Below are 27,342 nucleotides of genomic sequence, written 5' to 3' on the forward strand. Positions count from 1 at the left end.
GGGTGAGTTCACCCTCTTAGAACTCTGCGCTTTGGGAATATTTCCTTAGCTCTGGGTGCCTCGGGGTTCTTATCCTTAAACCAGAGACAGTGATTTTGGAAAGGCTGTTTTGAAGGTGATACAAGGAGAGATATTGCAGTTGTGTGTTGGGTAGCAGGCATGCTCAGAAAGCTTCCAACGTACTTCCCCACTTGGATCTCACCCCACGGCAGCCTGTGGAGCAGGGATCATTCCAGGTGAAAACATGAAGCCTTGTGGGAGAAGAGACAGGCTCCAGGCCACCCAGTTCCTCAGGGACTGAGCTACACCTCGAATCTAGGACTTCAGGCTTTCCATCCTGTATGGTATCTACTGCAAATTTGCAGGAATATTGCTTCTTATTAATATTAATATTAATATTAATAGCAGTCTCTCAAACTTTCTCAAATTTAATTCATTAATTCAGACAGTAAAATACTATTATATTTTGATTTTTTTATTAATTTATTTGTTTTATATGCTGGGGTTTGGTTGTAAGGCTATGTGGAAAGGAAAAAAAAATGGATAGGAATAGATAAGTTGCTTTCTCATAGCAAGGTGCCAAAGGAAGCTTCCTGGGTGGCTTATTTTGGGGGCCTTGAGACCCTAGATGTTGGGATCAGGCATTCAAAAAGGCAAATTACCATCTGACTCATTAATGATGTTTTTGTATACCAGAATCTGTGCACAGAAGCATGATACATACATGTTGAAAAGTGTTTTACTTTGTATAGTGTATTTTTTTGCAGCCCCACGTAAGTTAGTTGATGTAAGCCAGCCAGCAATGCTGTGTGTGTGTGTGTGTGTGTGTGTGCGCACCCGCACGTGGGTACAGGCACACAATTTTCTGCCTCCGGCTGACACTCACTCTGCCTTTCAGCCCAGGGGAACTGTCTCCACCCCCAGATCTGGTGTCAGAGCCCACCCTTCCACTTCTGCACTCACATCAGGTATGATTCTATCTCAAAGACCGAGGATCTGACTTGAAGAGGAGCCAGCTCTCATAGCGTCATTCTTGACAGATTTCTTAATTAATCCTCTCAGATTGTCAATAATGTAATTCACTGTTGATTTAGAAACTAGTTATACGAGCACTGCTAGTGCCGTTGTGGGAAAACATCTGAATAATTCAGCTGAAAGATGGAAACTCACCCAGATTGCTGGGGCACAGGAAGAGCACAGCGAATTCGAATGAGATGAGCTCAAGCAGCGTGATTCCAGCAAGTTCCAGGGAGCAGGGAGAGGTTGTCATATTACTGGGGGCAGCAGCTGCCTGGTTTAATTATTGTCATTTCGATTTTTGGGAAAAAGAGCATGTGCCTCACACTCTTGCAGGCCGAGGCCATTAACACGTTCTTGAAAAATACTGTGGAATTTCAGGGTAAGTGTGTGGTCTAGTTGATTACCGACTCCGACCTACGCGCATGCGTTAGAAGGTCTTATACTTCCTATTGCAATATTATTTTGTATGATGCTTACTGAAATATGTCAGTTCAGTAATAGGCATCATCAAAGGAATATGAAAGTGACATTTCTTTTTTTACTGGGGCATTCATAGTTTTTCGGGCGTTTCCTAGAATTGGATAGATATGTCTTAAGATTATGGTGATTACTCTTTTTACAGCCAAACTTGAAGCTGTGTTGAAAACGAAAGTTTATAGATTGGTGAGTCTAATTATGTGTAAAGTCTTAGCATAAACGTAAAAACCCAATCACTTCTAGTTATACACTTAACATTTCGTTTTATTGAAAATAATAAAATTATATGGAGTTGAGCTGTTATACTAAATTTTTTGCTATGGTGGTTAGAGTTTTAACAGCCCTTAAGTGCAGATGAGTTAGCACTTAACTGTTAATGTTAGTAAGAACCATGGTGCTTTTGATCATAGACGTGAATTCAGTTGTATTTCTTTGTAGTCTCACACTTTTCTCCTGTTTCTGTCTCTCTCTTCCTTCCTCTAACACACACACACACACACACAGACCTTTTTCTGTCACATCTTTTCCAAATTTCTATCCTGAGCCCTTCAAAAGGAAGGAAAGACCAAGTAGTGTCCAGTTCTGATACTTTGACATTGACAAGTTTCTAACAGGTAACACTCATTCTGTCTGGGACCTGTTGCCTTATACTGGAATAAAGTCAAGTCTAAGTTTACATCCTAAATTGCACTGGGAGCCTTAGGGGACAGACTTACCTTTGGGGGGCATAGAAAACGGAACCTCAACAAGTAGCTCTTGAATGAATTGATAATAGAATAGCAAGGTGCTACTTTTAGATGAACTGTGGGTTTCTGATATCCAAGGGTCTCTGGCTGCATAGAGGAGGTGTGCAGAGCATGGCTCTGGTTAGGGGTGGGTTTGGCTGCCTATGACTTAACACCCAGATTCTTAGGGTCTAGAATGAGATAAGGGCTGGTTCTCTCTTCCTAAAGGAGTTGGTGCTGGCAGCTAAGGGCTGGGGTGGCCACTCTGTACTCATCAGGGACCAGGCTCCTCTGTCTTCTTGCTCCACCAGCCCAGTGCATGGTTTGCTTCAGTCTCAAGGTGACCTCATGGCCCAGCTACTAATATCTGTGTGTGTGTTGGAGATATCACATCCATGTTCCAGAAAGCATAGAAGAGGAAGAAGGACAGCCACTCCCTTCCCTTTTGCTTTTATGAAGCAGCCTTTCTGGAGGATCTCGCTGGCCCCACCTACACACATTTCATCTTGCACATCCTTGATGGGAGCTCAAAGGGCCATGCCTAGCTGTGGACAGACAGGCAAACCTTGTCCTTTTGGATGGACATAAGTTATAGTGAAGTTCCATTACAGGGAAGGTGGGAACTGGATATTTGATGATAGTCTAAAGCAAGATCCTTAGACCTCACCAATTCCTGCAAAGAGTGGACACTTCAGAGCAAGCAGTCATCATAGCTCTCGTGCATGCAGACTAAGTCACTTTAGTCATGTCCAACTCTCTGCAACGCTATGGAATGTAGCCCACCAGGCTCCACGGTCCATGTGATTCTCCAGGCAAGAATACTGGAGTGGGTTTCCGTGTCCTCCTTCAAGGGATCTTCCCTACCCAGGGATCAAATCCGAGTCTTTTGTGTCTCCTGCATTGACAGGCAGTTTCTTGCCACCAGCTCCACCTGGGAAGCCTGTAGCTCTCTTGGAACCATAGATAAATGCTTCCTAGTTTTACCACATTCTCTGAATTGGAAAATAATTGGAAAAGACTATTGTTAAATGATAGCCTAAGAGGGGAGGTCATCGATCATGGCTCAATGTGACTTTCTCTGTAGACATTCCTGGCTCCCATCAGGGAGAGAAAGCAATGATAAATGCTCCCAGCTGTGGGTGGACTGGGTGGTAGGTCCCTATGTTTCCTATGACTCTGGTTATTTATAGAATGGTTTGTCTTTTATTGAAAAAAAAAGTAATTTGTTGTTATTTATGTCTGTAACGATAGCATTCTCTGACCGTGTATTCCCTGGAAATCTAATTTGTAAATAATTGCTTGACAGAATGGAACTGGCTGGAAAATTCTGAACTTGTAGAGGCAGAGGCAGGCCCCCAAGAGGGGATTTTAGCCGAAAAGCTGGGTACCTGAATGGTCAAATCACAATTTCCCATCTCCCAGCAGTTCATGGCTAATAAGGTCCCCAGTTAATAAAACCCGAATTCTCAGGCTCCAGACGCAGTGGACGCAGGTAGGCACCATCACCTGAGGCGTGGGGAGCGGCAGTCCCGCTGGGAGAGCTGATGAAGCGCTTCTGCCCCTTCACCTCCCCACACAGAGGATGGCACCTGTGTGTACAGTGGGGATGAGGAGTGGGGAGGGTGGGGATGGGGGTGAGGATGGAGGAATGGGGTGCCTGGGGCTGCAGGGAAAGTGGAGCTATAGACTGAATGTTTGCATCCCCCTCAAATTCATATATCAAAGCTCTAACCCCCCAGTATGACTATATTTGGGAAAGGGACCTGTGAGTAAGTAGTTAAGGTTAAGTGAGGTTATGGGATGGGACCCTGAACAAATAGGGTTAGTGTCCTTATTAGAAGAGGCAGAGACACCAGAGCTCTCTGTGTGTGCATGCACCCAGGCAGGGTCACATGAGGACCCAGTGATGGGCTCAGAAGAGAGCACTCTTTGGAAATCTACCTGTCCAGACTGTGGTCTTGGACTTCTGACCTCCACACCTGAGAGAAAATAAGTGTCTGTTGTTTGGTGGTGGCTCAAGATGTGAGGCGGTGGAAGAGAAGTGATGCCTCAGAAAGCAGACCCTGCCCCGTGGCCTTACCTAAGTCCTCCTGCGACTGTCCACCGGCACCAATGCTCCTGTCCCACCAGCTGCACGCTCACCACACCCGGGGCCTCTGCACCTGGTGTGTTCTCTGTAGGGAACATGGAGCCCTTTCTTCCCTTTCTGGTTCATTCTTTGGATTGTTCCTTTCTGCAGTCACTGAGTACCTGCTAAGTCCCAACTCAGTGCTATACTCTCAGCAGGAAGAGAAACCACCCAGTTCCCATGATGACCTGTCAAAGGGGTAATTACAGGCACCTGGGCCAGTCTGAGTTACCACTTGGGGGCACTTGCTGTGGGTTGGGGGCTGTTTGAAACACATAGTGGATGCATGCAAAATCACTTGAGGTTCATAATAACCTTCCAAGGTAGAGCCTGGAATTGCCTGAATTTATAGGAGAGAAAGAGGCTCTGGAGGTGCAGTGCCTGCTCAGTAGACACAGAGTTGGGGAGCAGCGGAGCCAGGAGTCACAGCCCAATAGTCTGCTCCAGACCTGCTGCCCTCAGCCCTGCTGTTAACCACATCCTACCACCCAGTGCACACGTGCTGCTGAAGTTCAAGCCCAAGACCTGTGGGAGCACAAGGAAGGGGGGGGCCCTTCTGGGTCTGGTGGGCCAAGGAAGGTCTCCCGAAGGAAGTCACGTCCAAGTAGAGATCGAAAGACTGCTAGGGGCACAGCAGTGTTCCTGGCAGCAGGGATGGGGAACAGGGGAGTTGCGGAGGTGTGTGCTGTGTTCACGGCAGGTGGGGGTAGCAATGGTGGGGACCCCAGTGAAGAAGCAGGAGGTTCACATCACAGAGGGAACCAAAAACCGTAAGGAAGTAGCAGAGAGTTTTAATCAGGGGGTGACATGACCGCACTGCATTTTACAAAGATTACTGTGGCTCCACGGAGGCAGGAGGCCTGGTTAGGAAGACAGTATAACATCCCCCAGAGACAGGATGGCAGCTTGAACCCAGGTGCATGAAGGGATAACCTGGGGGTGTTCTGGAGAGCTGATTGTTATATTTTCAGCAATTTTGGCAGCCAGTTATTAAACACAGTCACTTGTACAAATTAGATTATAAGCATTTATAATTAAATGAATTATAATAAAAACAAAGAGAATAAATGCTTACATTTCTCACCTCCTAATTTTGTTCCTATTCTCCAGCCTCTTGAAGGTATTTGTGTCCCTTGCATTTGCAAGTGGACAGAACAGGGTGCTACGTACCAGGTGTGAATTCCCAACTCTGAGTTCAGTGATGTCACACTGGTGACTCGAAATTTGCTTTATTAATTGGGAGTATTCCCACCAAGAACTCTGGAAAATATTAGAAAGCAAGTTTTTCATTTTTGACACACTCTGGCTGGGTCGCCATCTTTTAGAGTTGAAGAACCTCAAAGAGCCATGTTTATCCTTGCAGGCTCCACCTGGACCCTTTCCAGTCACCTCTCCTCTGGGGTCCCCGACCTGTTCTGCTGACCTTCCTCATAGGGTTCATCTCTTGTGACTGTTACTTATGTTTTCCTCTCCCTTCATCCTGCAAGCATCTTGATTCTTCTGTAGACCAAAACATGGCCCAGACATGGGGCTGGTTCTGCATTCATGAAATAATGGACTTGTGAACCAGTGAGAGTGGCTCCCCATTTCCTTGTGTCTGTTCCACCTTTGGGATGAGCACCCACCCCCTTCCCCACCCAATGAGCAAAACTCCAAGAGAGAGATAATCCCGCCTTCTTTCAGCCTCAGAAGCAGTCTGATGGCTAAAGTGACGTTTTATAAACATGTATACAGCTTGATGATGAAATGTCTGCTGAGGAACTCCTCCAAAGGGTCACTTTTGAAAGCAAAAAACTACTTCTAAAATGACTGGACAGTTGGCTGGGCTGAGAAGGACTTGGATAGACATACAAAAGGCCTCCTGCAGGACGATTTGAAAGGAGAGCCGAAAGCCCAGCTCACCTTGGGAAAGTTTTCTTTGCAACTGGTCTCCAGTGAAGGCTATAGGGCACAAGGACATCAGATCTGTTTGAAGGATACAGCATTCTGTTTCTCTTGGGAAATGGTTACACCGAGCCACCAGAGCACCGCTTTCTCTTCTCCCCCGCCCTCCTGCCAAGTAAGATTTTGTCGGCACATCAAAGAGTCTTTGAGCCCAATGTCTGCCTTGCATGTGACCTCAGTTTACCACTTGAGGTCAAATACTCAGAATGTCGATACGGGGATTTAGAAAGAGCCTCCGCCCCTCTGCTAAGTCATGGGACCTCAGCTCCACTGCATTCCCTTCTCTGGGACTTACCTATCCCTCAGCTAGCTTTGGTCATTTTTCTAGATCTTGAATCCAGAGAGCTGAGCTCCAGGGCTAATGCCACCAGCTTCCAGGAGGGTCTGGTCAGATCACACCGAGCCATTGCCTCACGGGCACAGTGAGGTCTTGCCTCAACTCGCCCACCCCAGGAGTTGTTGGGAGGCACCCAGGCACCAGAGCTGTGAGCTGCTGGCCGTGGACTCCCTGCTGCCGGTACTGGTGTCTCAGTTCCTCTCAGAGGTGAGAAGGACCTGACCAGGGCTGCTAGGGTCTCACTGGCGGATCCAGGGTGGGACCCGGGTGCCTGCTTAGAACACGCTCTGTCTCTGGCCTGCCTTTCTTACCAATGCTCACTCATCAGTCCTGTGGTGATAAGTGATCTAACAACAGGAAATGACTGCCACCCATTTTTGCTATAAATTCTCATCCCGGGAATGTAGACAGACCTCCTTGCCCCCACCCATATCCCCTGCTACTTAGATTTAGAACACGTAGAAGTGCACTCCGGGAACGCGGCCAGGAGAGCTGGAGCTCAGGGTCAGCAGCAGGTGGCTCCGGGGGTGCACAGCCAGAGATCTTTTGATGACAGATGATGCTAGTTTCTCCCCAAAACTTTTTGCTTTGGCTTTTGAGTGGCACTCAGACTCTGGGGAAGACCAGAGATCCTGAATTCAACACCTGACCCTCTTCCCTTCATTCTCCTCTTCCTTCCTTCCTTTTCTTTGTCAGCAAGTAGGCTCAAGAAAGTAAGCCCATAAATCTCTGCTCTTGTGCCCTGGAATCCACTGTCCAAGAACTGCAATTTGCTAGAACATGCTCTGTGTAGAAGTAATTTCACTACTCAGTGGAGTTAAACAATCGCCTGTTCTTCCCAAGGCAAAATACCCTTTAAGTGCAGCTTTCAGACACAGTGCCTTCAGAGAGCAGTTTTCCAGGGGCTTTAGAAGGCAGTGGGTCTCCTGAAGGGGTCTTGGTTCCACATAAAACAGAAGCCATTGAGAAACAGCGACGCCCTCAGCTGATACACAGAGCCAGGGCCAAACACACCCTGAAGAACTGCCCGTTTCTTTACTTTCCTTTTGATGAAAAGAAATACTCAGGAAGGGTGGTCTCAAGTTGGTTCCTCCTGAGGCTGTATTCTTGGTAACAAACTCACAGAGAATTCTGCAAAGAGCAAAATGAGTCTTGCATTTCACACTTGATTCAAACTCTTGATTTTATAGATAAGGAAATTGAGGTCAGGGAAAGTCAAGGAAGATGCTAAGTTAAAGTAGTTAGTGAGTGGCAGGAGTCGAACCCAGTGTTTTGCGCCTTGGCCAGGATTCTTGCTGTCACAATTCATTCTTGGCCAAAGAGCAGTAATTTAATTCAATTGATCAAACAGCTATGATCACCTGTGTGACTAATTTTGGACCGGTGTCCTGAGGAGACACCAATAAAGACTGCAGAACCTTGATCCTTATGTGTATTATAGTCTAGTGGAGGACAGACTTGTGTGTGTTAACCTCACCTTCAATGCTGATGATGGTGTTGCTAAATAGAGAGGAACAATGATCTCTAAACCCCAACATTTTCCTTTGAAAAATAATATTTGAAGTGGACAAACACACCAAACTGAGAGATGGTTGAAGAGATGGCAGGAAATTTCTGGTAAACTGTGTCTCTGGAAATATACTTGGAAATAACTCAAAATCACTAGTTCAACTACAATTTTGACAATTATTCTTGCATTTATTTACAAAAGAATTAGAAGCTTTGGGTCCCTTTCTCTTTTTCTGTTTTCTTGGAATGGGTGGTGTTGTTTTAAACTGTGAACATGCACACACACACTCACATACACACATTCTTACACATATACGTTCGCATATACTCATGCCCACTCACACTGTCACGCAAATTAATACTCACACACATATACACACACAGTCACACACACAACAGTCACACTCTCTCACACAAATTCATATACACATACACACACTCACATATGCTCACACACTCATACACATGCACATTCTCATGCACACTCACACTTACACAAGTTCACAGACACACGTATACACACATACTTTCATATACTCACACAACACTCACACTCACAGAAATTCACACACACATATACACATACACACACTCTCATGCACATTCACACTTTCACACACACACACACACACACACACACACAGAGCTGTCCTTGCAGAAGCAGCGGCAGCACCCAGAGTGGAGAATTCCACCCTATAAACTCTTCTGCAGCTAGATTACATGCAGGACAAGCATTGATTTTCAATTTGCACCTCTGACATGAGTCGCTGAGTGCTCTGATTCTCAGTTTATTTGTTCTGCCTGCAGTAAAATGGATTGAATGTAGGTCTATCCAACCATGATGTGGCGCTTTGACGCCTCCAATATGGGACTGATGAACTCAGAGTGCCTGGCACTATCTTACAGGAATATAAAAATTTGATTTGGTCCTTAGCCAACTTCCCTCCTGCTTTGGAACCTGGGTGGAACATCTGGGGAAAACATGCGACTCATTCACTGCAGCCGTGGACATTTGCATAATACCTGATCCATCAGAGTCTGACTCCGCACTTTCTGTTGGCCTCAGATCCAGCTTTCATAGCGGATCACAGTGATGAATCTTGCTTTAATATCTTGCATCTTTTAAATTTTTATGTATTATACAGAAGTGTGGCTCACTGTTTGAAAGCTCAGGATGAGATAACTATATTTATTTCTAAACTAAAATTTCAGATTTCCATACTTGCCCAGCTGCTGTAATTTTTGCTTCTTTTTGAGAGATAGTCTTTCGAGATCTCTTCTTAAAGCCAAAAGTTTTAAGCCTATTCCCCACTGCAGGTCCAGGGGTTCTCTGAATCTCCTTTCATACTCTGTCCATGAACTGTATGTTTATGAAGCATGAACAAAGACAAGATCTATGTTTTCATCAGATCCTTGTAGCGACCCATGGTCCCAGGGGGTTAAAAACCTATTTCAGAGAGGTTCCCCATGATTTTGGAACTAAGAAGGATCTGAGATGTCATTTAATGGAAACTCTGATTTCACAGATAGGGAAACTGAGGCCCAGAGAGATCTCCTTATTTGTCCCAGGCCAACTCAAAAACATAGTAACAAAGTAGCATGAGAGCCCAGGATCAAAACTTTGATTTTCTTTTAGCTCGTTAAGCCTGAGCAACCATCAAAGGTTCTTCAACTATTCTAAGACAAATTCAGGAGACTTGGTAATCCCTGTTCCTAGGGAGTCAGTATGGAAAATGGTCCATTTTCCACGGTTGCCTTTTTTAGTCATTTATTCTGGCATCGGGTGGGTATTTTATCCCACAGATCTGTCCAGAAAATCCTGTTCACAGTGTTAAACCACTGACCCATGCAAATAGCCAGTGCTATTCTTTTCAGCCATTAAGAATTGTCAAGCCTTAGGCACTACTCCACTTTAATATCTTGTGTATGTGTGTGTCCCCTTGCACACCTATGTGTGAACAACAAATGCCCGTAATAAGGAATCAAGAGAAAAATCTCAAGCTTCACTTCTGTTAAATACTTGGCTTCTGAGAGGATTGTAAAGAAGGTGTATATTCAAGGGACATCTTCTTAAGTCTGGATGATGCCTTTACAGAGGAGTGTGTGAACTTTACCTTGCTTTTGCTGTGAGATGTAAGTCTGGTGAAGTCCAAACACATTGGAAATAACTAATCAGCTGTAATCACAGCAAGGGATGCAAACACTCTCCAAGGGTGGCTTCTATAAGAGGAAGATGCCATGAGCTACTTGGGAGGGCTGGCGTGGGTCTCAGGAGGCTAACTTCATTCATGTGGAAGCCTGCTCTATCACAGACTGTGTTTTAAAACAACACAGCCTCAGAAATTGTTAGAGGGGAAGACAGTCTAAAGAACACAGAGCGTGGAGCTTGCATTTTACCAGCTAAGGAAGATGACACCCCGACCCCCAAGAGAAGTGACTGGCTCAGTGGTGACTGTCCAGGAGGGAAAGTGCACGGGTTGAAAATACATTGAAATCACATTTTTAACCAAAGCCATTAGTTATTTGAAATATTGGAGTATCTCTTCTATTATCAGAGATAATTGTTGGGTTGTGGGTCAAAAGAGGCAGGAAACCAAGTGCATTGGGTGTCCGTGACTATTTCAAAGGGTGAGAGTTTATGCATTTCAAAGGGGAGGATATAAGGTTTAGAAGGGCTAACGGCAGTGCTTTTGACCAAGATATTTTGAGGGTCTCTACAGATTTTGCCAAAATTGAGTTTTAACAATGCTGGTAGTGTGTTTGACTAAACCAGAGGGCTGAGCGTGGTAAGCACAGTGAAAATGCTGTCAAACGGGCCGGACAGTGCAGACTTGTTAAGTGCTTGGCCAGTAAAATGGGGTCCTTGTTCACTACAAAATCTGAGAGGAGTTCCCCAGGTAGGGATAATTTTTTAAAACAGGACTTTACAGACCAAAGGCAGTAGCTTGCCTGCAAGCGAAGGCTTCAGTCCAGTGCTAAAACATGCAGATCATGAAACATATTTATATCCATGAGACCCACACGCTTGCCAGAACTTGAATGTTCCATTAGGCAGTTTAAAACGTCCGTCAATGTTAGGCAGTCATGAGGGATTTTTCTGGATAACAGAGGGGAGAAACGTTTCAAGGTTAAGGTTATTATAATGCAAAATGTTATGGGAGGAGCAGTTAATAAAAGGACTTCATAGGAGGTGAGGTGACTGACTGAGAAATGTTGAATGTGATAAGAATTCAGGAGGGCCTCTACGGTGTGAGACACAAAAGTGGTTAAAGGGGATCCCACAACTGTGTTCTCAGTGGCCTTAACCAAAAGGGCAGCGGCTATAATGTCTCCTAGGGGAGTGTCCCCATGCCACTGTCCCATGGTTGGCTATAATGATCCATGGCAGTACCTGTGCATTGGGGTGAGTATCCCAAGGGCATCCTCTTCCTTTTCATGTACAAAAGGGAAAGGGGGAATCTGACATTTGGGATGTCCAAGGGCAGGTGGACTCATCAAACTCCCCTAGAAAGCCTTAAAGGCTTTAAAATTAAAATCAGCATTGTTGTTTAAACAGTCAGACACAGAGGTTTGACTGTAAGAGAGAAATTTGGAACCCAGTTTTGGCACTAACCAACTATCCAAGAAAACCTTGAAGTTGGTGCTTTGTTTTGGATTTTGTGAGAATCAGGAAACCAGGAAGACTGTCTGGATCTGGGGTAGCCCTTGCTCTTAGATCAGATGCCCTGAGTATTGAACATGGGTTTGGGAAAAATGTAATTTTTCTTCAGTGGACTTTAATGTTCCTTTAAGACTAAAAATGTTAGGAAATGGATGCATCTTTCTGTAAGGAGGCTTGAGAAGGAGAGCAAAGAAGCAGATCTTCCACATACTGCGACAAAGCAGAGCCCCTGGGGACCTTCATATCATCCAGATAAGCCTTCAGGACTTGTGAGGAATAAGGACTTTTAGTAAAACCCTGAGGATTACTGTCCAGGGAAATTGTTTTCTCCCCAAGTGAAAACTAGAAGATATCAGTCAGCTTCTCCACTGATACAGCAAAGAATGTACTGCATAAATCAATTGCAGTAAAGAATTTTCTTCCAGTGGGAATGGATGTTAGAAATGTATGAGGGTTAGAAACAACGGGGTGTTCAGGGTTAGCAATGTTGTTTATTGCTCAGAAGTCCTGAAAAAGCCTCCACCCTTGGTCCTTAGGTATTACAGGGTCCAGCGCAAAGGATAATGAGGACTTGAGCTTGAGAATCTTCTATTTTGGGCTTTATGCCTTGAATGGTTTCTTTGTTTAAAGGAGATTGATTAATTCTGGGGAGAAGTTTTGAGGCTCTCCTTTAGTCTTTGATGGGAGGCGCATGCTGAATTTTGCCAACATCAGTTGGAGATTTGTTGTTAGCTGATTCAACAGGGACAAATGATCCAAGTTTCCTAAATCAGCCTACTACCCTCAGAGATGAAGCGAATAAGAGATGTCAAGGGGTTGCTTAATTCACCTGGTTGGCTGCTTTTATGATTACTATCAGTTTCTAGAATGCTTTCCCCATTTTAAGAGAAAGAAATTCTGGTGTGATACTTCTCTAAGAAGTCTCAGCCTAATGCATGAATGGTGGGGGAGGAAGTAAGGAGAAAAGGGTGTGTGTCTCTCAAAGGGCCTAAACAAGAGGGGATAGGTTCAGAGACAGGACCGTCTGGAGGTTTATTAGAGCTTCCCGCTAATCTGAACTATTTCAGTACTCCGAGGCAGGGGCTGTTTGGCAGTAGTGAGGCTGAACAAAGAGAGTGGCTCTGCTGTCCGTGAGACTCATCCACAATCTGGAGCAATGTGTCTCCAAGCGGAGTAAGAGGAGGGTTTGTAAGAGCCTCTGCAGTTGCTTGGAGCCCTGGCATTGAGAATTGGCGGAGGGCTGGTGGAAAGGATGGAGAAGCTGGTTAGGAGGCTGAAAGTGCCTGACACGTGTACATTTGTAACTATCTCATCTCCGTTTTCCTGACTCTTTGCAATCATAGCTGAAACTAGAAGAATCTTGATTTTCGTTTAGGGTCTTCATTTGTTAGAATCAATGATTGAGAATTTTAGTGGTTTTAGGTGACATGTCTAGATTGCAAGAGAGCTGAATTGCCAGATAACCTTAATCTAGAGTGGACATAGTTTCTCGTTCCATTGTGGTCTTTTTTACAAAGGGAAAGGTCCCAGTTCAGGCCATTAATTTTTTCTTTTTTGGCCATGCTGCTCGGCATGCGTGGGATCTTCGTCTCCTGACCAGGGATTGAAACTGTACCCTCTTCAGTGGAAGCACAGCGTCTTAACCACTAGATCCTCAGCCCATTAATAAACACAGACTTAAAAGCAACCCAGGTGGAACCAGCATCTGAAGGAAAACCAGGATTTTCTTTAAAAATAATCTGAAGTTAATTGTAATATTCATGAACAGATTTATCAGATTTTTGTATGCAAGCCTGAATTTTGTTTCAATCAACAGCCTTCCAAAAAGCCCTAGAAATTGCCTGATTAAGCTGCCTAGTTCTTGCCTCAGCCTGACCATATAATATGTTAGTGGGCTAGTCACCCCAAGAGAAAGACCTAATTCTTAAGATCTAGGATTTCCTCAAAAGTTTTTATCCAATGCTGGGCCTAGCCCTCACTGACAAATACATTGAAGTAGTTGATATAAATCAGAGAAACCGTGTTGATAAGTTTGAATGACTATGTTAAATTTCTCAGCAACTCTGTGAGAATCTTTGGTTACTTTGGGAATATCTTTGACTATAGCTTGCAACTCAGCTTTAGACCAGGGCATATAAGAAATGGAGGATTTAGCTTCTGCACCCTCAGAATATAAGCTTCCCTGGTACTCAGATGGCAAAGAATCTGCCTGCAATGAGGGAGACTCAGGTTTGATCCCTGGGTCTGGAAGATCCCCTGGAGATGCAAATGGTAACCCACTCCAGTATTCTTGCCAGGATAATCGCATGGACTTGATCCCTGGGTCTGGAAGATCCCCTGGAGATGCAAATGGTAACCCACTCCAGTATTTTGCCAGGATAATCCCATGGACAGAGGCTACAGTCCAGGGATTGCAAAGAGTTGGAGATGACTGAGAGAATGACACTTTCACTTCACTTTCACTCCTCAGAACACTTGATTTTAAAGAAACAGGTTCTGATAAGTGCATAGGATAAGGGAGTGGGGAGAATTTCATGGAAAAAGTGAAATTTGGTAAGAGAACTAATGTGGGGGAACTGAGGGTATGCAGGAGGTGTAGGCAGTATAGAAGGAAAAGAGAAAGAGGTGGAACTTGAAACAAAAAGTCCAAGGAGAAGGAGCATGAAGCTTTGGAAGCCATTTTATCTTTCTTGAATTGTCTGTTTGCCTCAGTTAATTTTAAGACTTTGCAGAGAGGCAATTTTGGTCTCCTGATCATGTCTGGATGCCTCAAAATACCAATTGGAATAGGTGTTCCATTCCGTTTTAGAAATTTTTGAGCTATAGTAGTCCAATTCATTTTTAAGAAAAGTAAGTTTGAGGATTTCAAAAGTTCCCCACATTGGCCATTGACATTCTAAATTGCCTTTGGTTAGATTGGTCCATTTAGTTAGAAATGGCCATGGCTTTTAAATACAAAATTAGCGGGGGTCCCTTTAAGTAAGCATCGTCAGAATATTCAGACATCTGGGATCTCCTTTCTCAGAACTTTTTCTCTTCTAGAGCAAATGAATAGTTTTTGAACAACCTAAACAGCTCAAGTAGCTTACTTGTTGGACTTCTTTCAGCCCAGACAGGCTGCATACCAGCCAGTTCTCAGGGGACAGCTTGGTCTCAGAGAAGCCAGGCCAGAGGCTTCTCAGCTTTGTTCTCATAGGACAGCTTCTGTTCCAAAGGAATGGGCTGAAGGATGAACCAGCAAAGTTCCAATGAAATGGACCCTGTTCCTGAAGAGTATATCATTCTGTTTGAAACCATCTGATTTCAAATCCAACCAAAATGCCAAAAAAAAAAAAAAAAAAAGCACTCACAAACAGAAGGCCTTCATCAGAAAGGATGAGACCTTAAAATAGATCTTGAATAAAGCCCGGAGGGCAGCGAAACACAAAGAGAGCAGAAGCTTGAATCCAGGAGAAAGATCTTCCAAACTCCAGGGCTGGTTAGAAAAGCAGTGGGCAACAGTGCCTTCGAAGCGGGTAAGGCACTTGTTTGCTCTCCAGCCCCAGAACTGTAGGGGGTCTTCTTTGGATTCCTTTATGGGCACCAAAATGTTGACCTTAAATGAAAAGAATACCAGCTAAATAAAATGCCAGATTTTCTACAGCAAAATGGGTTTATTCAGATCAGTAGAGACTTGCAATTCAGGGTCTGCAACCCTGGGGAGCCCCGTGCAATCCCGTAGACAACGAGGGAAGGAGAACCCTTTTACAGAGGGGACAGGAAGTCAGGAGGGAGCTGGAGGAAACAGGGAGTCTCTGGCTTTTCACTGGTTGAGCCTTTGCCAGCGGAGAAGAGGACTCCTTCTTCTTCTGTTATCTTTGCAGGGCATGTGAGCTCCGCCTCTGGTTTCCCAACTCCATTAATTGAGGTTTCTGTTTATTAATTTTTTTTTCAGACCAAACACTGGGAGGAACAGAAACCAGAAACTGGGGCTCAGCAGGACCCTCCCTGCTAACCTCAGAACTGTTGGGCATCTTCTTGCTTCCTGTCACTTGCCAAAAGGAGCAGTGTTTGAACTGTCTTCTTGATGGGTCAGATGCAGTGGCCCTTTGGGTGGGTCCGACCTCTGTTGGCTCAGCGGGGACTGTGCCCCACATTCGGGCTGCTCTTGTAACAAGCCCTAGGGGGCCCTCAGAGCAAGGAGGTCAGGGCCACCTGGGAGACCTTGTTCTCCTTGGTGACAGCAGTAACACAGGGCAGTGAGTGCTGGTGGCGGGTGCTCAGCCTTGCAGGGGTGTTGTGCTCCAGGGAGGACGCATCTCACAGTATGGGCTTCATTGTCAGGCTGCGAAGATGTCACCTTTCTCACCCCTCCGCCTTGCCTTTGAGGCCTCTAGGTCTAGAGCACAGGTGGACATGCTGTGGGCAGCTGCTCAGGAAAAGCCTCATGCCTTAGCCCAGGGCCACGGTGGTCTGGGAGGTGCTCACAAAGTGAGAATGGAGGGTGGGATGGGTAGGTGATTTCAGCCCAAAGTTACTGCCATCTACATTATTCAGTATTTACATTTTTCTCCTTTAAAGCAAAATCAAAATACCAGCAAAAGTCAAGCCTTCTTGGTAGGTAATAATAGAGACCATACCTTTTAGTTTAAGTATGTCACAGAAAATGACATACTTAAGCTTTGGAGGAAAAAAAAAGAAAAAAAAATGTGATAATAAAAAAGAGGGATTTCTTGATTCATGGCTAGCATTCTTTGGAAGGATCCCAGAACATTAAAATGACTTCATGATCTCTGTTACTCTGTAGTAATAGATGGTGTATCAATGCTCTATACACATTACACATTTTAGTCCTTATAACAGATTCATGAGCTCGGCTGGCCTTAGTCCACTCAGCATCGAGGAGGCAGTTGTAAGGGGGTTTGGTAGAAGGTGCCCCAGCCAGGAATCAGCCGCTGCTCCCACTTTGGTGATGGGTCCTCGTGTACCTGCTCCCAGCTCTCCTCCCCCCGGGGGCCCTTCGGAACAGCAGCCCTGCAGGGATCTCTCTGCCCTGGAAGGAGGATGGTTGTTTACCACTGTCCTGGGGGCAGCTGCGAGTTTACACCTTGCATACGCACTTCATGCACACATCTCTCACTGTACCTGCACGAGGTCCCTGGGAGACAGAGCATGTTCCTTTCATGATCCTGCTTTGTACACTCAGATCTGAGCCTCTGAGGGCACAGTAACTGCCTCCCCCCACCCCCAGGCCAGTTCCTGGCTCTTCACTCGCTGTCTCCACAGTGAGGAGCCTACTGGTGCCCAGCCGAGGGTGCTGCCCACCCACCCACACTGCCCTGGCTCGGGGGTATGTGCTGACTTGCTGTACTGAGCACACGTGTGGCTGTTTTCATCTTCAATGTTCTGCCCTTGCAGCACATTTGCCATATTTTCCCTTTTCTTGTTTTAGAAAATACTGGATTGGCCAAAAATTTCCTCTGGATTTTTCTGTAAGATGTCACGGAGACACCAGAACGAGTTTCTTGGCCAACTCAGTAGTATGGATCTGTGGCTCTTCTCTCCAGCTAAGCACACTGCCTGGTCTCGGGCCCCTTCCCTTGGACATACACTGACCGTAAGACTGACCATAGGACTGACTGCCAGGAATCTGGAGGAATCTGAATGACCTGCTTGATGATTTCAGGTATTCTATGCACACTTGGTGTGAGGCGTGGTGGGTCCTGGGATGTGCAAGGCAATGAGAACCCCTGAGACACTGCAGTGCGGCGGGAAAGACAGTGTGTATAAGAAAGGACATTTCCTCGGCGTGCAGACAAGGGGGTGGGTGATCCTTGGCAAACTGTGCACTTGGTTCGTTGGGCTAGTGTTTTGAAACTGAATTCCTTTTTCGCCCTGGATTTCTGTGTTCCTATTGTGGTCTCTCCTGTTCAAACAGTTGAGACCCTGGGTCCTCTGGGCTGCAGAACTGGTGCACTCCACTTTCACAGAAGATTATCAACTCATTTCTTCATGATCCTACTGAGGCCTCAGACAAGGAAGGCATCTCACAAGACAGTGGTAGCCCACACAAGATCTAGCTTCATCATTCTCGCTGGCAACAAGATGTATGACAAGGGCCAGATCTCTGCACAGCCTAACTAGGCCTTGTTGTTTTTGTTCAGTTCCCAAGTCATGTCTGACTCTTTATGACTGCATAGACTGCAGCACACAGGGCTTCCCTGTCCTTCACTTATCTCCTGGAGTTTGCTTCAACTCATGTCTATTGAATGGGTGATGTCATCCAACCATCTCATCCTATGTCACCCCCTTCTCCTCCTGCTCTAAATTTTTCCCAGCATCAGGGTCATGATATGGCAAAGGAGCTGTAAGATTGAGGTAGTATGTTCCAAAAGGACCCAGGAAAATATTCATGGGATCAGGTCAAAAGTAGAGAATCTAAAGTTGAACAAGGCAGAGTTTAGTCATGGAGGGCGGGCACTCTACTTTGGTTCAAGATTTCACATCTTGGCCAGAATCCCTGGAGACAGTGTTAACACCCTGCTGAGATGGTGCTTGAATGCTAGAGGAAGCAATCACCCACATTCAGCAAAATGGTGGGGGGAGGGACCCAGTGGCTCACAGAAATGGCCGTGCTGGAGTGGATGTAGTCCCAAGATGGCCTGCGGGCTTCCCATGTCCAGAGCGATGCACTGGGGAGAGTGGCCCCAGCATCTCCAAGAAGCTCAGGAACAGCCATGCTCCAAGGGTCAAGCTGATGGCAGGTGAGGAAGTCACAGAGCCAGTTCTTGGGAGCAAAGGGGATGGTGATAGGATGCTGAGACAACAGAGGCCAGGTGCTGTGCTCCCCATCAATGTGGAAGCACCGTGGAGGCAAAGACTACGGTGAGAGGCAGGCTCAGTGGAGCACAGGTGGTACCTGCCCTGAAGAGAGCTACTGCTCCTCGACATGAGGGGGATGGACAGTCATGGAGGGTAACGCTTGATTTAAACAATTAGAAGAAATCAAATATGGATTATTAAGAGGAGGAACAAAACCACCCCAACAACGGTCTAGATACCTTTCCTTGCATCTTGACTTGAGTCAGTTCTAAGATTCAGAACCCATGGCCTGAAGGAGAAGCAGCATTCCTCCCAGGAAGGATCTTGAAACATGATGGCAAGCACATTCCTCACTACTTCCTCTGGTTCTTAGGCAAAGGGATGCAGCCCATCTGTTCAGGCAAAGGTGCATTGGGGAGAGAGTGGTACCTTGGCTTTCTGAGGATTACTGAATTTACTCTGAGACTTGGGGACCCAAAGCACCACCATGGCACTCCTATTAAGAGGGGAGACCAGGGAGTCAGGTGATAAATGGGATTCTAGCTTGGGTCCAGCACTCAGTGAGGCCCTGGGTCAGGGAGGCCCCTGTTGTCACTTCCCTGGACCACGAGTATGCCTGAGAACAGAGGTACTTTGTCTTTGACAGAATCTGCCCATTGGTTCCTTTGCCTGGAAGAAAGAAATGCGGTAGCAGGCAGACCTTCCCCACAAGCTGGTAAATCATGACCACGATCACATCTCATGTTGGGAGAGGAATGTAAGGTGAGTGCCTCCCGGAAACACGGAGAATGCAGGGGTCACGGTCCTTGTCAAAGCCCCCACTTAATTCACCACCCAGCCCCACATAAGCCAGGTGAACCACAGACGAGGACAGAGAACTTCCACAAAGTGAGTCAGGTAGCCTCTCCCTTGCAGCTGCTCTGCCAGCTGGGCCAGAGGGGCCTCTCTGGTCCAGGGCTCCCTGCCGGAGACAGAGGTCTCCCGTCCAGCCTTGTTAAGCATCATCTCCCTGAACCCAGTTCCACCTTCCTCCCTTCCCTGGAGACGTGTCTTCTGAGAACACTCCCCAGTCAACCTTCTCTGTGCAGTTTTGCATCCAGGGCTCTGTTTCCAGGGAATATTTTGAGTGTCAAGGCCTTGAGGACATGGGAAGAGGTCATGGAATGCATAAGATTTTGGGGGAAAAAAGTCATGTGTAAGAGTAGCAATAATTCCCTCCCAGATGGAGACATAACAAAATAAAAAAACCAGGGAACAAAGCTCCCCAGTGATTTTACTATTATTGTGTTATAACCCTTATTATTCCTAATGATGTTTTTGCTTTAAAATCTACTTTTCCCCCTAATATAAATATAACTATACTGGTTTTGTTGGTTTTATTGTTAGCATCTGGAAAAACCAAAAAACCATTAATGTATGAGTTTTGCTTTTGTTAATATAAGTGGAAAGCTTATTTTTCATTACAAATTCCCAGGCATCCCCAGCTCCCAGCTTGGTTTTCTGGCACCAACACCATCTCCTTTGGGCTTGAGTGTGAGGTTTGCCCCCCCCTTATCTTTCACAGTGGGTCTGAGTTAGATTCAAGGTCTGTGGAGCGGGACATGGTTTTTTTCATAAAGGTTATGAAAATAAAAGTTCATTACATCTGTCCTCAAGGCAAAGCTGATTTCATTGCTACTCTCATGTCTCTTGCTTCTAACTTTCCCTTAGCTTTTGGCCTGACAACTCCTTGTGATGTCATAAAGATATTTTGAAGAATGAAATAAAATTATTCATAATCTTTAGCTATTTTCAGTGTTTTGTCTGAACATGTAGCCTGTCATGTGAGTGGAAGCGGACCTCCTAGAGATCACTTTTTAAAGAAAGAAGTTATTGATGATGGTGAAATTTTACCATCCATTCACTTTGCACATGCACAGACCTTGTCTAACTGATGTGATGTAAATATCCACTCTGAATTTGGCAGGACAGACTACTGGATTTTGAAGCTCCATCATGTTCATTTTAATTAATTTTATGAGCGGGAGAGAGATAGAGAGAGATGGGAGAGGGAGGGAGGAAGGGAGAGAGAAAGAAAGAGAGGGTAACCCAGACTCTTCACTTTGTTGGATGAATGCAGGCTACCAAACAATTTCAACAATTGATTTGCATTGTACAGTTGAGACAATAAAATTGAAAATAAATTAAAGCCACTTAAACAACTGTTTTGTGGAACAAATATGTAAAATTTGAATATTTATGATGGTAAATCAGATTAAGTTGTTGAATGATTTTTTTTTCCCCCTAATCTGTCATCAATGATGCAAAGCTCTCAGGAGTAAGTTATCAAGTTTTTGGAGTGTATTTTGATTAAATGTGAATAAACTAATCACATTTTCACAGTTATAAAATAGTTCAGCAAATGGGGGAGGCAGTGAAGACAGCCTTCTCCTCCAGAAACATATGGTTAGCCATGTAGACATAGGAAAATTGTGTCTCAGTTCAACATTTCAATTAAATAAAATCTCCAAAGGCTAAGAAACAATAACAGATTTTATATAGCTGATGATAAAGCTGCATATTGGTTTTTTTAGAAAGCTAATAACCAAAACCATGTTTCAAAATTGCTCCAAAAGTACCTTGAGTTTATTGTGCCTCTTAATTTCTCGGTACAGTCCCATCTGCTGTTGAAGTTATAGAAACATCCTTTCCCTTTGGGAGTCTTTCTTTTTTACCAAAAGGTGAAAGGTAAGATGTTTAGGACAATTTCTAAGTTGGTTTTTTTTTTTTTTTTTTTTTGCTAGGAAGCATGAAAGAAAATCCACCTTTCCTCTTATTCTCCTTGTGCTTTGGATTATTGATACTTCCATTCCGAAGCAGACTCCGCACTTAGGGCCACACTTAGTTGAAAATGGACCCTAGTGAAGTTGAAGAAACAGACATACGCTGAGTCCTCGACCTGGCAGCTGGCTGGTGGCGGGTCACGTTTCTGCTCTGCCGAATGACACTTTCAACAATGTCTTTGTTCCTCAACCTCCAGACCCTCCTTCACTAATTTTGGCCATCGTGTCTTTGAAAAATGCCCTATCATGGTCCTCATAAATGTTTTATACATATTTTATTAGATTGTTTCCAGTGCCTCACATTTTGTTGTTATTGAAGAAGGTAAGGTAGTGCTTTCTTTTAAAAGGTGAAGAAAATTGTTATTTATTGGCCATTGCTGGTATTGATTTTTAAAGTGATTTTGTATTCTAACAGCTTAATTTCTAATTGTTTTATGGTGTCCAGGATTTTTCTAACATCTTGTCTATGGCTTTTCACTTGTTACATTTATTTTCAAAAATATCTCTATAGTGATAGCAAGCATTCACATTTATAGAGTTTTATTTATTAGATACTCTTCTGGCATTTTCTATGTATTCACTCTTCATCCCCAGGGCAACTCTATGGGGTAAATATCATTTTATTCCTATTTTATTGCTGAAAGTTTGATCAAATATCATTCATGTAGTTAAGGAAATTCTTGTAGATTGCTTTGAAGTTTTTTTTTCTTAATTTGGAAGGAATTTTGAATTTTATTTAATAACATTTCTGCATACACTGAGCTAATCTTACAACTTTTTCCCCTTTAATTTGTTAATGTAGGGGATGAAACTGATAGTTTTTCTGATATTGAACCATCTTTATATACTTAGGATAAACCCTAATGGGTTATAGTAGAAATAAATTTATTATCAATCCTAAATGTCTTAACTTAGCTTTGATCTTTGAAACATGATTCCGGATTTTGTTTTATTTTGTTTCCCTTCAGTCCAGTACTCAAGCTATTGACCAAGTATTTTTGTCAATGCAAAGCACTAATGTATCCTTATCCCTTGCTTAGAAAGGTAAGGAAAACAAGTCATATTGATTACTTAATGTTAACATAGTATTTAGATTAATCTGTTGACTTTGCATTCAACCTTGATGATTTCAACCATCAAGTTGAGTAAAAAGGCAAAGAACTTGCCTTTTAACCTTTAAAGATTCACTTGATTAGGTCCCATGTCTGTTGATCCTAATGTGGGTGCTATAGGGTGCTTCTATCATTTTCTTTTTTCATTTTATGGAAGTCATAGAAGCACTTTTGTGGTTTGTGGTTCTGACAATGTAACAAGGTCTGAAGGGAGCTGTAGCTTCATGTCATTTGTTGGGAAGGTCCCTGTAGTGTGGAAGTCCTGCAGTTTGGGGTTTAGAAGACCTGGATTAGAGGCTTCTCTGCCAAAACAACGAACTGGTGTAACTTTGGACACCCAGCACTGTTGGCTGAAAAGTGAGCATAATAGCAATCACCATCCAGCCCAACATGTGGCACGTGTTAGGATTAAATGAGATTGGCATGCATGTTAAAATCCCTTGAAACTTGGATTACCCAGTCCACCCTCTCTTTCAGCACTGGGGATAACTGAAAGTTGTCCCTGTCATTGAATTAACACCAACTTTAAGCTTCCACTTTAATTAAACCCGTATTACTTTAGTGTTTCGTGCCAAGCAGTAAATTCCTTCAAGACTAATGAGTCAATACGTCCAAGCCAGGAGTTGCCTTTTGTACCAAGAAAACCAGCCCATAGAGGAGTCACACTAGCAGCCCTGTGCAAAAAGGAAGCATCCTATATTCACTCTGAAAGCCCTGGACCCAGAATCTGAAAGCAAGATATGAGATGCCGGCTTCACCTTGGACATGGCCACCAGGAGAAAAATTCTTGTCTTTTCCACCTGATGGCTGATGATCAGGAGGACAGACAGGAGCCCTCCCATTCACATTCCTGGTGACTGCCCTCTGCAGCTCGCCTCCGGCTGCAGAGTCTCTGCTCTGGGCAGCCATGGGGTTGAGATACATTTCATTCATTTTGCCAAAAGGGTCCTGAGATTGAAATTGTGGTCGGACTCTGGTTGCCCTTCTGCTTGGATTCAGATCGTGTGAATTGAATTGATGACTTTCCACCCCTTGGGACTGTCTTTTCCCGTTCCCCATAGTCTTCCTTTTCTCCTCCTAAGGTGCATTTGTGGGGCGCACGTGGCCGTGTTCACAGCAAGTTTCACCTTTGAGTTGCCTTCCTCTGGGACCCTGACTTTCTTAGGTCTGATTCCTGTCATCCTGACAACGTTCCATTCTAATTTGGCAGCTTGAATCCATTTAAAGGGGCTCAACGTATTAATTCCCACATGCTGGTTTTGTTTGTCCAAAGGAATAAAAAAATGAAAAGAAACTCACTTGCCAGTTGAAAGTCAGGATGAGACGCGGGATCCAGTAACACTTGTAGAGCACACATTCCATCTCCATTCAGATGAGTGTGGACCAGGCTTCTCTCCATCCTCTGCTGGGCTGGTCACTTTCCCAAGGTTGGAATACTCTTCCCAGAAGCTGCGGTGGTGGAGGGCTCCTCGGGATCAGAAGAACGCCTGCCTTGTGAAGTGAAGAGCCTTGTGAAGTGAAGTGAAAGTCACTCAGTCGCGTCCGACTCTCTGTGACCCCACAGTCCATGGCATTCTCCAGGCCAGAATACTGGAGTGGGTAGCCTTTCCCTTCTCCAGGGGATCTTCCCAATGCAGGGACTGAACTCATGTCTCCCGCATTGCAGGCGGATTCTTTACCAGCTGAGCCACCAGGGAAGCCCAAGAATGCTGGAGTGGGGAGCCTGTCCCTTCTCCAGGGGATCCTCCTGACCCAGGAATCGAACCAGGGTCTCCTGCATTGCAGGTGGATTCTTTACCAGCTGAGCTATCAGGAAAGCCTGCCACCTTGTGAGCCTTCCCCTAACTGTCTTTTTGATGATTGATGTCCTTACAGCACCCCTGTGTTTCAGAGGGGCTGTTGGCCTTCTCGCTGTTTGTCACGAATATCACGAATCTGAAGGGAAATGATAGAAAAAGGAGGGTGAGTGTTTGGAGACAAACAAAGTGGCGCGTTTCTTTTCAGACACTTTCTGATTCCGGGTCCAGGACTTTCAGAGTAAATATAGGATGCCTCCCTTTTGCAGATGGCCACTGATGTGACTCCTCCACGGGCTGGTTTTATTGGTACCAAAGGCAACTCCTGGCTTGAATGTATTGACTCATTAGTCTTGAAGGAATTTGCTCCTTGGCACTAAAGACTAAAGTAATGCAGGTTTAATTAAGGTGGAAGCTTAAAGTTGGTGTTAATTTAACGGCAGCTTCGACTTTCAGTTGTCCTTGGTGCTGAAAGGGGGAGTGGCCTGGATAATCCAAAACAGTGAATAGCTTAGCATACATTCTTCTTTACCCTCCAAGTTAGCAGGATTACTGTTCTAGTTTTGCCAGAAAGGGCTAATGTGGAAATGACCATGCAAGTCAATTTTGGAGAATGCAGGACCCTAGCTGCAGGAGGAGGGGTCCAGGCTGCCAGGGATGCAATAGGTACCATATCTTGTTAGCTTTGTTTTTTTCTTAATTGGGGTATAGTTGCTCTACAGTGTTGTTAGTTTCTGTTGTACAACAAAATGAATCAGTTATACGTATACATATCTCCCCTCCCTCCCGAGTCTCCCTCCCTCCCCCAGAGCTCCCTCTATGTCATCACCGAGCTGAGCTCCCTGTGTTACACAGAAGCTTCCCACCAGCCTCCTGTTCTATGCATGGTAGTATATACATGTCAGTCTCAACGTCCCAGATCATGGCCACATACCTGTTCTCTAGGTCTGCATCTCTATTCTTTAGCTTTTTGAAATGTCACGAACACCTGTAAGGAAGAGACCACTAACCATAACATACACGAGGAAACTGATGCAGAGCTGAAAGACTGTTCAAGGGTATTTCCCAGAAATTAGTAGAATAAGTGGTTCTATGTTCCTAAGCCCAACCTATGGGTTGAGCAGAGGGGGAAAAATGTTTTAATGGAAACCTGAATTGCAATGTTTTTTACCCTTTTGAAAATTGTGTAAGTTCTCTGAGTATTATGCTGCTTTCTTTTTAAGCAAAATTCCATGGGATCATAGCACGACTTGGAAGGAAACAGCAAAACAGAGAGAAAAGTACACTATTTTGCACAACCACCACATCACTGAGGCTTGAGGTGAGGAAGAGAGGTCTGTGCAGGTGAAGATGTACCGTAGCTTTTATTACAGGGTCCATAGGACGGCTGAGAACAAGGACGTATAAAAATCACACGTTTATGTTCCTAGCAATGGAGTTCTCTGGTGTCACAAAGCATCCTTCACCCCAAATCTGCAGCAAAGACCTGCTGTCAGTGGACACAATGGATTTTCTCTGCGGCAGAGGAAAGAAAAGCTCTGGGAGGTCAGATGAGGTGAGAGGTGGATCAGAGCTGTGAGTTAGTCAGGGTTCTCTGCAGAAACAGAACCAATAGGGGTTTGGTGTAGTTTCTCATGAAAGATTGGCTCATGTGATTACAGAGGCTAAGATGTCCCACCAAATGCTGTCTGCACATGGGAGGCTGAGGAGAGTAGAGAATGTGGTTCAGTCTGAGCCCCAAGCCCGAGAACATGGGAGGAGGGATGGGTAAACCACAGTCTGAGGGCGGAGGAGAGAAGAGGAGACGTTTTGGCCAAAGCAGGGAGAAAGGATTACAAGAGCAACCCCGTCCCTGCCTCCTCCACCTCCGGTTCTACTCAGGCCTTAGCGGATCGGAGGATGTCCACCCACTCTGGGGAGGGCTGCCTACATTAGGGAGCCCGCCTATTCATGCTCACCTCAATCCTAAAGGAAAGCAACCCTGAATATTCATTGGAAGGACTGAGGCTGAAGCTGTAGCCCCAGTATTTTGGCCACTGGATGCAAAGAGTTGACTCATTTGAAAAGGCCCTGATGCTGAGAAAGATTGAAGGCAGGAGGAGAAGGGGGCAACAGAGGACGAGATGGCTGGATAGCATCACTGACTCAGAGGACGTGAATTTGAGCAAACTCTGAAAGATGGTGCAGGATAGGGAAGCCCAGTGTGCTGCAGTCCATGGGGTCACAAAAAGTTAAACAGGACTTAGCAGCCCATAGACAACAAACACCCATAGACACCTGAACCAAAGGTCTAACCTGGGTGTCTGTGGTCAGGTGAGTTGACACACACAGTGAAGCATCACGAGCTGCCTGTGAGAATGTGATCCTCGGGGAGTGAGGAGATACCACAGAGCAGGCTCAGCTACTGTCAGGGCCAGGAGGAGAGAGGTCAGGGCTCCTTCCTATAATCTTCCCGGGGCCAGGATGAGTGAGGTCAGGCTTCCTTCCTGCAATCTTCCTGGGAAACCTGCAGTAGTCAAGTGGCCTCCTTGGTATACACAGCCTGATAGCGTGAATGGTTACCTGCTAGTTACCAGCTTACTTTCAGCCAGTGGACTTAGAGCGATGTATTAATAGCTACCACCCAGCACACAGCTAAAAACTTGCTACTCAAAGTGTGGTCCCTGGGCCAGAGCAGGGGCACCAGTAGCTCTCATTAGCAGTGTAGCAGAACTTGAGTCTTGCAAAGCAATCCCCAGAATATCCCCAGATAATTCATCTGTGCATGGGAGTCTCAGAAAGTCTGGCTGGGAACACGCTGGTGTTGGGGTGAAACGTGGAGAGGGGTGAAGGTCATGGAGGGAGACATGAGGTGAATTTGGGGCTTTGATATTTATTGGGAATCCTCTCTGATCCTTAGACATCACTCAGAGCTGAGGGTATAAGGTGCAGCCCCTAAGTCCAGTCAAGCACAGTCCTATGGGCTGCAGGTGGCCTGCAGGAAAGCTCACCCTTCCCTCGTCCTGAGCCC

The 27,342-nt window shown here is 45.1% G+C and overlaps 1 long non-coding RNA gene across 1 annotated transcript; it reads left to right on the forward strand.

The window, feature by feature from the left end:
- Positions 1 to 899: 899 nt before the first annotated feature.
- LOC139037207 (uncharacterized) lies at positions 900 to 22,241 on the forward strand. The gene is made up of 3 exons (XR_011490069.1): positions 900 to 968; positions 19,249 to 19,364; positions 21,386 to 22,241. It is a non-coding gene; the product is annotated as an uncharacterized lncRNA (long non-coding RNA).
- The last annotated feature ends 5,101 nt before the right edge of the window (positions 22,242 to 27,342 follow it).

Source organism: Odocoileus virginianus, chromosome 2 (genome assembly GCF_023699985.2).
Source record: "Odocoileus virginianus isolate 20LAN1187 ecotype Illinois chromosome 2, Ovbor_1.2, whole genome shotgun sequence".
Lineage (NCBI taxonomy): Eukaryota > Metazoa > Chordata > Mammalia > Artiodactyla > Cervidae > Odocoileus > Odocoileus virginianus.